The sequence below is a fragment of the Lontra canadensis genome, unplaced genomic scaffold (genome assembly GCF_010015895.1).
Source record: "Lontra canadensis isolate GAN:19392208 unplaced genomic scaffold, GSC_riverotter_1.0 scaffold11, whole genome shotgun sequence".
NCBI lineage: Eukaryota > Metazoa > Chordata > Mammalia > Carnivora > Mustelidae > Lontra > Lontra canadensis.
In genome coordinates this window covers 7,225,142-7,239,299 of record NW_022631005.1, presented here as the reverse complement: position 1 = coordinate 7,239,299, position 14,158 = coordinate 7,225,142, and the positions used below count along the sequence as shown (strand labels likewise).

General features: G+C 37.4%; 1 pseudogene; it reads right to left on the bottom strand.

Annotated features, from left to right (window-relative positions):
* Window positions 1-6,086: 6,086 nt before the first annotated feature.
* Window positions 6,087-14,158, bottom strand: part of LOC116866781 — a 30,314-nt pseudogene continuing 22,242 nt past the window's right edge.

Here is a 14,158-nt window from a genome sequence, read left to right as displayed (position 1 = left end):
TTTGACTCATGAAACCTGATGGTCTCAATTTTGACTCATGGAACCTGATGGTGTAAAGAAAAGCATCGTACATATAGATATCCCTCACTATTCAGATCCCATTATCCAAACATTTGCTCTATATTCCTGCAAAATTGTACCCATACTTCATTCTTTGAACTGAAAACCTGCTATAATGAATATATTTGTGCACCAGCAAAATCATTTTAATTGGGCAGGACTCAGGGAGAGAAGATGTAAAACATGCTACATCTATCTAGCTGTTCTCCCAACAAGATCTTAACATGTGTACTTGTGTTGTCCCACATGTTTGCACTATTGCTATTAACTTTATTACTTTTTCCCCCAAGAGTTCAGCCTTTACAGTCGTTGCTGCTGCAAAGTACCTGTAAGTACAACTAACACGGGGTTTAAATTAGATACCAAGTGTTAATTTTATTTGAAGTCAGAGGGATGGTTAGTTAGCATTTGAAATACTCCAATCAGGCATACACTCAGACAAGCAGTTAGTTAGCATTTGAAAGAATCTAATCAGGAGACCATTTTCCTGAGGCACCTGCTTCTAGGACTCTCACTATCTATATCTTGATCACTACTACTAGGTGTCCTAATTATAACGTATGGAACCTTGAAATGAGTTTTCATTGATGAAATGAGAATGTTCAAGATATATGGGCTGGTTTGAAATATTGCATAGGTACCCGTGACTTACATAAAGAGAGACAGAATTTCCCATGAACCAAGCAGCCTAGACTAGTGGTTCTTGATTAGGGGGCAAGTTTGTGATTTGGCAATGTCAACATTTTTGGTTTTCTCAACTGGGAAAGGGGGCTGCTACTGACATCTAGTGGGTAGATGCTAGGGATGTTGCTGAAAATTCCACAATGCACAGAAACTTCCCACCCCTTAGCCCCTCCCCCCAACAAAGAATTATTGGCCCAAAATACTAGTAATGTCAACATTAGAAACCATAGCTTACATTCTTCAGAGTGCTACCCTAGGTCTATCTATTTGTTTCTTTGGGTAGCCATTAACTGAGGAGTCTGTCTTCTGCTTCTGACTAGAAATTTAGTTGACACCTGCTACTAAAATATTGATGCAATTCCCTCCAGTAAACATTTCATGGAAGGTGCTAGTTGGAGTTCCTGTGAGGTCAGAGAATTGGAACTTAACTATTTCTGTGCCTGCTTGGTAATATGTGTTTGAATGTGTTGTAGGATTCAGTCCGAAACTTATTCTCATTGTAATAGAACACCTGATGTGTTAAGAGATCTTCAGAACATAGACCTGCAGTTTTTACCTCCCTCTCAGTATTAATACTATTTATATTTATCAAAATAGCCTAATAATTTTGCATACCTAATTTTGCTTAGGTTAGTTCCCAAAGGGCAAGATATCACTTCAACCTTCTGTGACCTTTACTACCCAGGATCTTGAGGAGCATTTTTTTTTTTTAAGTTAACATGTAATGTATTATTTGCCCCAGGGATACAGGTCTGTGAATCATCAGGCTTACACACTTCACAGCTTTGAGGAGCTTTTAACATGCTTAAATATTTGTGCATACACTGAGTAGTTGCTATTGAGCTTCTTTTTTGTACCAGACATTGTTATAGTTCCTATGGATGTAATGGTAAGCAAGATAGACATAGTGATTGCTTTCCTGTGGATTATATTAGAAATATGTCTGAGTTCTAATTGGGAACATAGTGAAATTAGCCTTTTGCTAATAGGCAAGTTATTTCCAAAGCAAAATGGAAGAATGAGGATCCCATGCTATTGCCAATTTTTCCAACATAAATTCTACTCCCAGAACAAACTTTTCCCTAAATTTTGGTGAAAACCTTTGGTTATAAAATATCTGAGAGGGAGACAAACCATGAGAGATTCTGGACTCTGGGAACCAAACTGAGGGTAACAGAAGAGAGGGGGGTGGGGGAATATGGTAACTGGGTAATGGGTATTAAGGAGGGCACATGTGATTGCGAGCACTGTTTATTTTATGCAACTAATGAATCATTGAACACTACATCAAAAACAAATGATGTGTTATATGCTGGCTAATTGAACATAATAATAAAAAATTTAAAAATATCTGAACTAGTGACTCATAAGTTAGAGAATCTATAGGTAAAAGAGCAGCAAATCATTGATACATGAGATAGAAAATGCAACAAAATATTTAATAAAGTCTCTTGGTTCTCCTCTTGCTACAATTTCACTTCTACAAACCACCATTGTAGTGTTTTCAAAGTCCATCACATTAATGCACACTTCTGTCTCCCCCCTAGATTTTGAACTGTTTCAAGGTGGGAATGGCCCACTTACAGTACTTAGAGGGAGTTATGTTTAAAAGGTGAATATATAAACTGATATCATCACTTATTCCTACATCCAGAAAAGGTACATATCATTTGTATTTATGATTTCTACAGATTGTTTAACATTCAGAAGAAATAGGTGAATGTTAGTTGTAGAAATTTCAAATGGAGAAAGCAAATAGGCAATATAATGGTCAAGGTGTCCACTTGAGAAAGACTAGCTGATTGTTGGGCAAGAGGACTTGCAAGTGACATTTATTATCTTGATAAGTATGTAATCCTAAATCTTGTATAGTTAACTCTGAGAGTGGATGTGCTAGCCACTGCTGCGATGAATTTCCATTAACCAGACTCATGAGACTAGTGTGTTGCATACATAGTTAATAGTTATAGCATACAATATTGTTAGTATAACAATATTGTTAGTATAACAATATTCACAAGTATTGGCATGATCAGAGTATTGACCGTAGGCACCTCCATTTGGAATCGGAATCAGAGGAGTGAGATTTAGATACAATTTTTTTTTTAGTCTGATGTATCCATCTTCCTTAAAGGGAGAACATTTGTCATGGGACTGTAGTACTATAAGTGTAATTGGTTAGGATGCTTTCTTCCTTGGATGAAGCTTGGCTGGGCACCCCAGTTTCTGCTCTTCCAATTTTTGTTTTTAAGAATTTCATTTGAGAACACTCCGGCTTTTCCATATTCTCTACCAATTTATGATGGAAACTTTTCTTTCTTTAAGGATTATTATATTCACTCAGATTGAATTTTATCTTTTTGGCCAGGAATCTCTGCATTCATGCATTATTTATTGACTCTAAATCTCGGTGGAGATTGTCACACTGTAGCTTCTATGAATTATGACATAAACCATAATATCCTCTCTTTATCTCTCCCTTCTTCATGTCCACCTTCCTTTCTTCACTTCCTCCCTCCTCCCTTCCTTCTTTTCTTCTTTGTTTCCTTCCTTTCTCTCTCTTATTTTTGTATTTTTCTTCATTTTTCTCTTTTTACTTATTTGTTTATTTATTTATTTTAACAATTTTATTTATTTATTTGACAGAGGTCACAAGTAGGCAGAGGCAGGCAGAGAGAGTGGAGGAAGCAGGCTTCCTGCCGAGCAGAGAGCCGGATGCGGGGCTCGATCCCAGGACCCTGGGATCATGACCTGAGCTGAAAGCAGAGGCTTAACTGACTGAGCCACCAGGTGCCCCCATTTTTCTCTTTTTAAAAATCAAGTCTAATCTTGCTAAATTAAAAAAAATTGTAATTGTGACTAAAGATCATTTAAATTTACTATTTTAAATTGTAACTTAACTTTCATTGAATACTGTTGAAAATTTAAATAATGTTATGAACAAAGAATTAAGTTCCAATCTTCCTCTGGTAGGCTTTATAATCTTAACTAGATATTTAGATATAACCACTTAGAAAGGGTGCAATCCTTTCTAAAACCTAGACAACAGATAATATCATAAAAAGATCCTATGGTTGTTCATTTTTAGGGACTCTGCCATGATATTTAAATTCATTTCTTAAAAGAAAACTAGACAGAAATAAGTGTTTCAGGGAAGGTCAGGTTTCTAGCACTTGAAAGGCTTTCTAAACATTTAGAATGAAAAATGCAAGAGAAAGAATTTATGGGAAATTAAAACTCCAGGAAGATATTTTACCTGTGAGAGAAAAATCAATAGACAAGAATTGCTTCGAAGTGTGGTACGGTTCAAACGTAGAGGTCGCTGACCCACTTCTCTAGAAGTAAAGGTGGTTCCTTAAAGAACTGGGTGGAAAGTTCATCCCTGCTATATTTTTTCCAGAGCTTTCTTTCCCTTGTTTTATGCTGTAGTGAACACACGATAAGGAAGAAATGAATTCAAACATATTTACTTGCAAATAGACATATTTTACAAAGCCTTGCGTAAGAATACTAAATAACAAAGCAACCCTACCATTTTTCATCCTTCAAATTTCAAATGAATTCTACCAAAACTAGATTCTGTTAAAAAACAGTCACTGTTTGGTAAAAAATAAAAATAAATAAAATAAATTCTCTCAATATGCTTTGCATTCATTTAACTTTATGTGACTCAGATATTATTCTAAGTCACATCAAGGTGTTTTCTCATGCTAAATGTCTTTTTTAGTTGTGTGGTGTATTGAATAAACATCACTTGCCTACTTAATGTTCTTAATTCACACAAAGAACCAAATCTAGTGCTTATGTAATAAATATATTAGACATTCAATTTAAAAAAGTCTTTATAATTCAGGAATTCCCAACTGAATTCTAGACAAATCTAAAACCTCAAGCCATGGAGAGGGGTAAGTCAGCAGGCTTTGTCTAAACCTGACATGCCATTGATTTGCTTTTTCCTTAGTTTTTTATATATGGTAAGTTAACTATGCACTTGCCTTATCTTCTTAAAAAATTTTTTTTGAGTATTAATTTAATTAGTACACAGAAAAGTTGATACTCTGATTATAATCACATGCAGTATCTTTAGAATTTAGAGTTATTTGGGGTGCTTGGGTTGTAATTTGGCTCAGTCAATTGAGCATCTGCGTTTGCTCAGGTCATGATCTGAGGGTCCTGAATAGAGCCCCATGTCGGGCTCCCTGCAGGGAAACTTCTTCTCCCTCTCCCCCATGCTCATGTTCTTTCTCTTGCTATCTTGCTCTCTCTCAAATAAATAAAATCAATTATAAAAGGAATTTAGAGTTATTTTTATAATAGTGAAAAATTTAGGATAGCTTTAGCTTAAATTACAGAGATAATTTCACATTTTTTTAAAGATTTTATTTATTTATTTGAGAGACAGAGATCACAAGTAGGCAGAGAGGCAGGTAGAGAGAGAGGGGGAAGCAGGCTCCCCACTGAGCAGAGAGCCTGATGTGGGGCTCTATCCCAGGACCCTGAGACCATGACCCGAGCTGAAGGCAGAGGCTTAACCCTCTGAGCCACCCAGGTGCTCCAATTTCGCATTTTTTAATGGATAGACTGGGAAGATTGATGGTTTGTTTTGTTCCTGGTAAAAGAGTAAAGAACTTGGAGCAGTTTTGGGCTGGTGTACATGTACTCAAGACTGATTTAAATTGGAAGGACATTTATCTGAAGTTACAAAAGTCAGCCAATCAGAGTCACTGCCCTGAAGAGCTAGAGCATAGCTCACCCTGTCCTTAGGATAAGGTCAAAACTCCTTTAAATGAAACATAAGATCTAATACGACTTGGTCCTTGCTTACAGTTCTCAGTACCTCAGTAATGCTGACCTGCTTTCTCAACTACACGCTTTCACGTAATTGTTCTCTTCACCTAGAACACTCTGTCCTTTTAAAATTTTTCACTGAACTAATTTCCACGTATTGGCTAAGCACCTCTTTCTTTGTGAAAAGCTGGACTCCCCCAACCTTCACCCTGGCCAACTTGGTCAGGTGCCTTAGTAATATTTTATTTTATTTTATTTTTCTTTCTTTCTTTCTTTTTCTTTCTTTCTTTTTTTCTTTCTTTCTTTCTTTCTTTCTGTCTTTCTTTCTCTCTTTTTTTTTTTTTTTTTTTGGCTGGGTACAGTATACCTTACTGATGGGACATGACAATGTAGGGCTCCCGAAGCCCCTCCTCTTCTTCAGGGGGTCTGGGATGGAAATGGTGGAGGACGGAAGATTCTGTGTTTTGGGGGATAAGTTGGGGCAGGAACTCGCCAGCAGCGGAGGGCTTCTCTCTTCCTCTTGCTTTCACTGGGATTGGTGGTCTAAGGGGCTCTTACTCCTTGGAGGCCATGTGGACCATTAGGTCCACCATCCAGTTGCTGTAGCCAAATTCATTGTCATACAAGGAAATGAGCTTGACAAAGTGGTCACTGAGAGCAAAGCCAGACCTGGCACTGAAGGTGGGAGAGTGGGTGTCACTGTTAACATTGCAGGAGACAACTTGATCCTCAGTGTACCCCAGGATGTATTTGAGGGGACCCTTTGTTGTCTGCTTCACCACCTTCTTGATGTCATTGTATTTGGAAGTTTTGTACAGGTGGCAGGTCAGATCCATTACAGACACGTTGCAGGTGGAGACATGGAAGGCCATGCCAGTGAGCTTCCCATTCACCTCAGAGATGACCTTGCCTACAGCCTTGGCAGTGCCAAGAGGAAGTAGGGATAATGTTCTGGGTAGCTCCTTGACCGTCATGCCACAGCTTCCCAGAGGGGCTGTCCACGGTCTTCTGGGTGGCAGTGATGGCATGGACAGGGGTTGTGAGTCCCTCCATGATGCCGAAGTTGTCATGGATGTCTGTGGCCAGAGGATCCAAGCAGTTGGTGGTACAGGAGGTATTGCTAACGCTCTTGAGGGAGTTGTCATACTTCTCATGGTTTATACCTCTCAGGAACATGGGGGCATCAGCAGAAGGAGCAGAGATAATGACCCTCTTGGCACCAACCTTCAAATGAGCCCCAGCCTTCTCCATGGTGGTGAAGACTCCAGTGGACTCTATAACATATTCAGCACCAGTATCATCACCCCATTTGATGTTCATGGGATCTCACTCATAGAAGATGGAGATGGACTTTCCATTGATGACAAGTTTCCTGTTCTCATCCTTGACTGTTCTATGGAATTTGCCACGGGTGGAATCATACAGGACCATGTAGCTGAGGTCAATGAAAGGGTCATTGATGGTGACAAGATCTACTTTGCCAGAGTTAAAAGCAGCCCTGGTAACCAGGTGACCAATATGGCCAAATCTATTCACTCTGACCTTCCCATTGTGTCTTGGGGATGCAGCTGTCACAGCACCAGAAGATGCAGCTGTCTGTTGAAAGGGAGGAGCAGAGAGGCAATATTTTGTTCTTTATGCTCCAGTAGCACTTTGTTCCTACCTCTCTGATAATATTTTATTTTATTTTTTTAAGGTTTTATTTATTTATTTATTTATTTATTTGACAGAGATCACAAGTAGGCAGACAGTCAGGCAGAGAGAGAGAGGGAAGCAGGCTCCCTGCTGAGCAGAGAGCCCGATATGGTGCTCGATCCCAGGACCCTGGGATCATGACCTGAGCCGAAGACAGAGGCTTTAACCCACTGAGCCACCCAGGCGCCCCATGTGATAATATTTTATATACTAAGTTGTAATTGACAGTTTACTTGTTCATACTTATAACTAGACTCAGGATAGGAGAGGGCAAACACTACATCTTTCTTAACAGTTGTAGTTCAATATTTGACACAAAACATGCATCTGATAGACTTTTATTGAATGGATCAATGCATAAATAAGTAAATGTCGATGTTAACCAGCGGTTTCAAATAGGGATGATTGACTTTACCTACCAGTGAATATCTGGCAATATCTAGAGACATTTTGATTGATAAGATTTGGGATGAGTGGTGTTAGGAGACCTAGTGGGTACAAGGCAGAGATGCTGCTAAAAATTGTATAGTGCAGGAGGGTCAGTGCCCCCATAAACAAGGGTTCTGTGGTTCAAAATATCAATAGTGTCAAGACCAAGAAGCTCTTGTGTAAATAATACTGTGTTTATTGTAACAGGTTATACTTTCCCCTAAAGATACTTTAGGGGAAAGTAGCGGGAAAAAATGAGTAGCAAATGTAAATAACTGGGATATTTGGAAGCAGTTCAAAGTGAGGTCCAAGGAGAGTGGTTCAGAACGAAGGTCATGGAGAGCAACGGAAGCCGGTCTTCTGGTGTTAGTGGTGTGTAGTATGTGGTGGCTGAGTAAAGGAGGTCAAAATGTTCACGTTTAGATGTGCTTTCCAGTGTATGTATAATTCTCTTCTTATTCCCTCTAGTTATTGCTCTTTTGTGTTACCTTAAGTTCTTTCTACTTTCCATAAAATAATTGTCACTCAGTTGTGGAGTTTATAAAATATATATTGTCTTTAAACATTCTAACTTTTTATACTGAGGAGGAAAACTGAAAGTGAATAGACCGTAATTTGTGGGAGAAAGATGCATAGAGAACCTGAAGTGATTTCAACAGGGGATAAAGAAAACATTGTCTTTCTGCCTGTCTTCTTAGAAACAGGGACACATTATTTCATACAATCTGTATAGCATCTTTCTTTGATCATGTTTTATTTATTGTTAAGCATAGTAAGACCATTGTTTCTATATATATATCTGAAATGTATCTAAATTTAAATCAAACTGGCCTTCAAAATCATATACAGTATAAAAAATGGAACCAATTAATAAATAAGAAAATGTTTGGAGTATTAGGTAAGGACAAATGATATTTAACTGGCTCTGTAATTTATGGTCTATCATTCTGATTAATAACCAGATGTACTGTATCTATGGAAACGAAGAGAAAAATGATTTCTGCTTCCAACAAATGTATGAAGATGAGAAATATTGTGCTTCTCTGAATAATCAGGACAGATGTTGCTCTCCTTGTTAACCTTGTGTTATTATCTATTTTACCATGACAAAAGCTAAGTCATGTGGGTGGAAATCAAAAGGTATAAGATTAAGAAAATGGATGGATGTTGCCTTAAAGAAAGTTATATGTTATCAATTAATTTGGAATTCTGAATTGCTTTTTGAATTAGGAAATAAAAATATTCAAACTTAAACGGTTTCTAAGTGAATTCTGCAATTTGGCTCATGTATATGACCATTATATCTAAGCTTTATAGGCAAATTTTAATGGAAAATTTCTAAGATTAAGAACATTGCAGAATAAAAATTAACCAGGGGCACCTGGGTGGCTCAGTTGGTTAAGCATCTGACTCTTGATTTTGGCTCAAGTCATGATAGTCATGATCGTAGGGTCGTGAGATCAAGTCCTGCGTTGGGCTCAGTGCTTGGTATAGAGCCTACTTAAGATTCTCTTTCTGCCTCTTTCTCTGCCTCTCCTCCTCCCCCTTTGCTCTCTTGCCCTCTCCTTCTCTCTTAAAAAAAAAAAAAGAATAAAAATTAACCCAACAGGGAAGAGACTCCTAAACCACATTTCATAAACATAACACACCATTAATTTTTTAAATTAAATTTAATTTTTAAAATTTCTTTTCAGTGTAACAGAATTCATTGTTTATGCACCACACCCAGTGCTCCATGCAATACGCGCCCTCCATAAAACCCACCATCAGGCTCCCCAACCTCCCACCCCCCCTCCCTTTCAGAACCTTCAGATTGTTTTTCAGAGTCCATAGTCTCTCATGGTTCATCTCCCCTTCCTCAACTACCTTCTCTCCATCTCCCTATGTCCTCCATGTTATTTGTTATGCTCCACAAATAAGTGAAACCATATGATAATTGACTCTCTCTGCTTGACTTATTTCACTCAGCATAATCTCTTCCAGTCCTGTCCATGTTGATACAAAAGTTGGGTATTCATCCTTTCTGATGGAGGCATAATACTCCATAGTGTATATGGACCACATCTTCCTTATCCATTCATCTGTTGAAGGGCATCTTGGTTCTTTCCACTTCTGGTGACTGTGGCCATTGCTTCTATAAACATTGGGGTACAGATGGCCCTTCTTTTCACTACATCTGTATCTTTGGGGTAAATACCCAGTAGTGCAATTGCAGGGTCATAGTGAAGCTCTACTTTTAATTTCTTAAGGAATCTCCACACTGTTCTCCAAATTGGCTGTACCAACTTGAATTCCCACCAACAGTGTAAGAGGGTTCCCCTTTCTCCACATCCTCTCCAACACACGTTGTTTCCTGTCCTGCTAAGTTTGGCCATTCTAACTGGTGTAAGGTGGTATCTCAATGTGGTTTTGATTTGAATCTCCCTGATGGCTAGTGATGATGAACATTTTTTCATGTGTCTGATAGCCATTTGTATGTCTTCATTGGAGAAGTGTCTGTTCATGACTTCTGCCTATTTTTTGACATGATTATCTGTTTTGTGTGTGTTGAGTTTGAGAAGTTCTTTATAGATCCTGGATATCAACCTTTTGTCTGTACTGTCATTTGCAAATATCTTCTCCCATTCCGTGGGTTGCCTCTTTGTTTTGTTGACTGTTTCCTTTGCTGTGCAGAAGCTTTTGATCTTGATGAAGTCCCAAAAGTTCATTTTCGCTTTTGTTTCCTTTGCCTTTGGAGACATATCTTGAAAGAAGTTGCTGTGGATGATTTAGAAGAGGTTACTGCCTATGTTCTCCTCTAGGATTCTGATGGATTCCTGTCTCACGTTGAGGTCTTTTATCCATTTCGAGTTTATCTTTGTGTACGGTGTAAGAGAATGGTCAAGTTTCATTCTTCTACATATAGCTGCCCAATTTTCCCAGCACCATTTATTGAAGAGACTGTCTTTTTTCCACTGTATATTTTTTCCTGCTTTGTCAAAGACTATTTGACCATAGAGTTGAGGGTCCATATCTGGGCTCTCTACTCTGTTCCACTACACCATTAATTTTAAATGGGATGTCCTATGAGCCATGTTGATATGAATTTGGTTTTCATCAGGATAGCTTATTGCTATGTAGCTTGGCGAGATTTCTTGGCAGGTACCAATACTTTCCAGATGATTTTCACCAGGTATTAAGGACTAAATGAGTTATATATGAGAGTTAGATCTGAAATGCAATTCCTATCACCGTCATATCCACCTCTTAAGTTAAAAGATTGTTGTGTTCCTCTGTTTAAGTTTAAAAGTTTTAGAATCTATTTTCTATAGTTTTTCAAAAAATTAAGTTGAAGAGACCTCCCATCTGTTTACATCAGGTTTTTTTGTTTGATTTTGTTTTATGTATTTTGTATTTTTATAGAACTAACTAAAAAGGAAAGCCTTTCTCATTTCACCATTCCGAGTAGATTGAATCTGTTCTGTTTGTATAGTTAATGATTGGGCTAAGCTCTCCTCCTTTGCTCAAGAGGGTTTAAAGAACGTGTTCTCCTGGGTGAAAAGAGATGAGAACCAATACTTGGTGCAGCTAGACAGGTGGCTCAACCTGGCTCCCTGCTAAAAGGTGAGCCTCTACTACAACCACCAACAAGATACTGGCACAAGACTCCATCCCTCTAGGTGGGCAGGGAGGTGCTGAGGGATGAGTTCACTTTGGAGAAGTCTGACTCCGCCCTGGCACAATCTATTGATGCCCTTTTAGATGGTAAGCACCGCACAGCCACCTAACACATCAGTGTCTTAAGAAGGGTAAAAGCTACTGTTTTCCTCTCTAATACACATTTTTTCACACACAACTCATAATATCCCAGCTAAGAGAGTATTCTTAATTTCTTTTTAAAGACAAGGAAGCAATTTGCCCAAAGTCACACAGATCATCAGTGGTGAAGCTTCAATTCAAATTAAGTCTCTCCAAATGTAACACTGCTGTATTCTCTTTGGTAACTCCTTCTGGCTCCTTGTAAGTTTTCTGAAGTTACCTTTCTAACTAAAAGAGAAAGTAGCAACAATCAATTTTCCATTCTGGATCACTTAACATCTTTGTTTCTAATCAGTCAATCACATGTTAAAGGATTTAATAGTACTCTAGAATCTCTTACTTGGAATTTTGATCCAATTCTATTGTTAACTTTGAATCCTAAGCTTTAGATAATTTCAATTTTGGCTTTTTCTGTAGAAAAAAATCATCACCATAATCTGTTATCTTATATAGGCATTTTGTGGAACACTTCAAGGGTAATTTTTAAATGCCTGCTTTGAAACATTGCATGATGAAGGCAAATACCATCACTGATTGGGAACATAGTAGAGCAGGAATACATGACTAGTTTTTGATGTCATTAATGTCAAATTAAAATTGCAAGTTAAATAGGCAAAGAAGACATTTCCTCAAGACTATGGCAATAAGGAAGAGAGTTTGAATTCAACTTCAATGAAACAGAAGGCTTGATAATTTGTAAGAACTGGGATGGGGGCAGAAATCATATACCCATTGTATCTGTTAATTGGCCTAACCCAACGAAAAAGTAAACTTTCTCATATCTTCAAGACAGGAGGAAGTTTTACAACTTGGAGCAAGGCATCCCTTAAACTTAGTTTCCAATCTTTCCACAGAGACTGGGAGACAGGAATGCTATCTTCCCTGACGAACACATCTGCATTATTACAAGCTATTCCTCTGCCAAAATGGCATCTTCTCATTTCTTTTGTCCATGTACTCATTCTTGATCATTCTTTAGTGTTCCAGACCCTTAGTGTTTCAGACCCCTGCAAGCTTTCCTATTTCTGTAGTACTTCAAATGTTATTTGAAAATTTCACTTTTACTATGTTATTATTTGGTACTGCATCTGTTCCCTTTGTTAGACATGAGTTCCTTGGAGGCAGGAACTATATATTAATGACCAACTATATCTTACATAGTAAAAAGCATGTAGCAGGCACTCAGTAGCTTTTCTTTAAGTGATATAGACTAATTTTCATGTTATTTTTAAGAGAATACTCACATTTTCATGCCAACTGACATAACTTTGAAGATTCCTGCCTAGTTCCTTGTTTTATATTTTTGACTTTAAAAAAGTCCATCTAACTGGACAATTGGATCCTTGCCACTAGGAAAGCCTGCAGATTAAAATCTTGGGGTGTGAACTTTGGGTTTGAGTGGTAGGGACAATCAGGTAATTTGCTTTATTTTAATATTAGGCTAAACAACTTAAAACTATTACATAAAAAACCTATTTGCTTTGATACATCATTCAATATTTCCTCATTGTCATTTCTGGTTTTACCTGGAGCAATTGAAGAGCTTGCTTTAATATTATAGTTAGGAAATTTTAAGTACTGGGGGTTAGGATGTCAACATACATTTTTGAGTAACACAATTTAATCCATGAGGGATTTGGGAAATATAGTGAATTCCTTGTCATAGGATGACAAGGATGACAAGGAATTTTAGGAAATTCAAATGGTTAATATGTTTATTTATTGTTAGAAATTGAGGGAGTAGTAATAGTTGATTGGCTTCACAAAAGGTGTTAGCTCAAATGAACTACAAACAGGGCCTGGATATTAATCTGCGTTTAATAAAATCATATTGCTTATAGTCAGCCATTAATGAAATAAAGTGCTGATGGCATCAGTAGGAATAAAAAGGTTTGCCAGACATTTCCTCATTACTTGCTCTTCTCATGGAATTAATGCCCAAAGTCATCTTTTTTTAATCTGAATTATACATTTATGTCAATTTATTATAAAAATTTATATGAAAGTAGCTAAAAACTCTTTCCGAATTTTAAAAAATTTCATTTGAATTCCACAGAGTTAACATTACAATGTTATATTACTTTCAGGTGTACAATATAGTGATTCAACAATTCTATGTATTACTCAGGGATTGTCATGAAAAGTGTATTCATAATCCCCTTTATCTTTTCCACCCATTCCCCAACCATCCTCCCTCTGGTAACCACTGGTTTGTTTTCTATGGTTAAGCGTCTGTTTTTTTGTTTGTTTCTTTATCTTGGTTCATTTGTTTTGTTTCTTAAATTCCAAATGAGTGAAATCATATCATATTTGTCTTTCTCTGACTATTTCACTTAGCTTGATACCCTTTAGATTTATCCATGTTGCTGTAAACAGCAAGATTTTATTTTTTTATGGCCAAGCAATATTCCAATGAATATATACCACTTCTTTTCATCTATTGATGGAAATCTGGATTACTCCCATAATTTGGCTGTTGTAAATAATGTTGCTATAGCTATAAGAGTACGTATATCCTTTCGAATTAATGTTTCATATTCTTTGGTAAATACCTAGTAGTGTGACTACTGGATCATGTGGAAATTCTATTTTTAAATTTTGAGGAACCTCCCTACTGTTTTCCACCGTGTCTGTACCAGTTTGCATTCCCACCAACAGAGCATGAGGATTCCTTTTCCTCCACATCCTCACCAACACTTGTTTC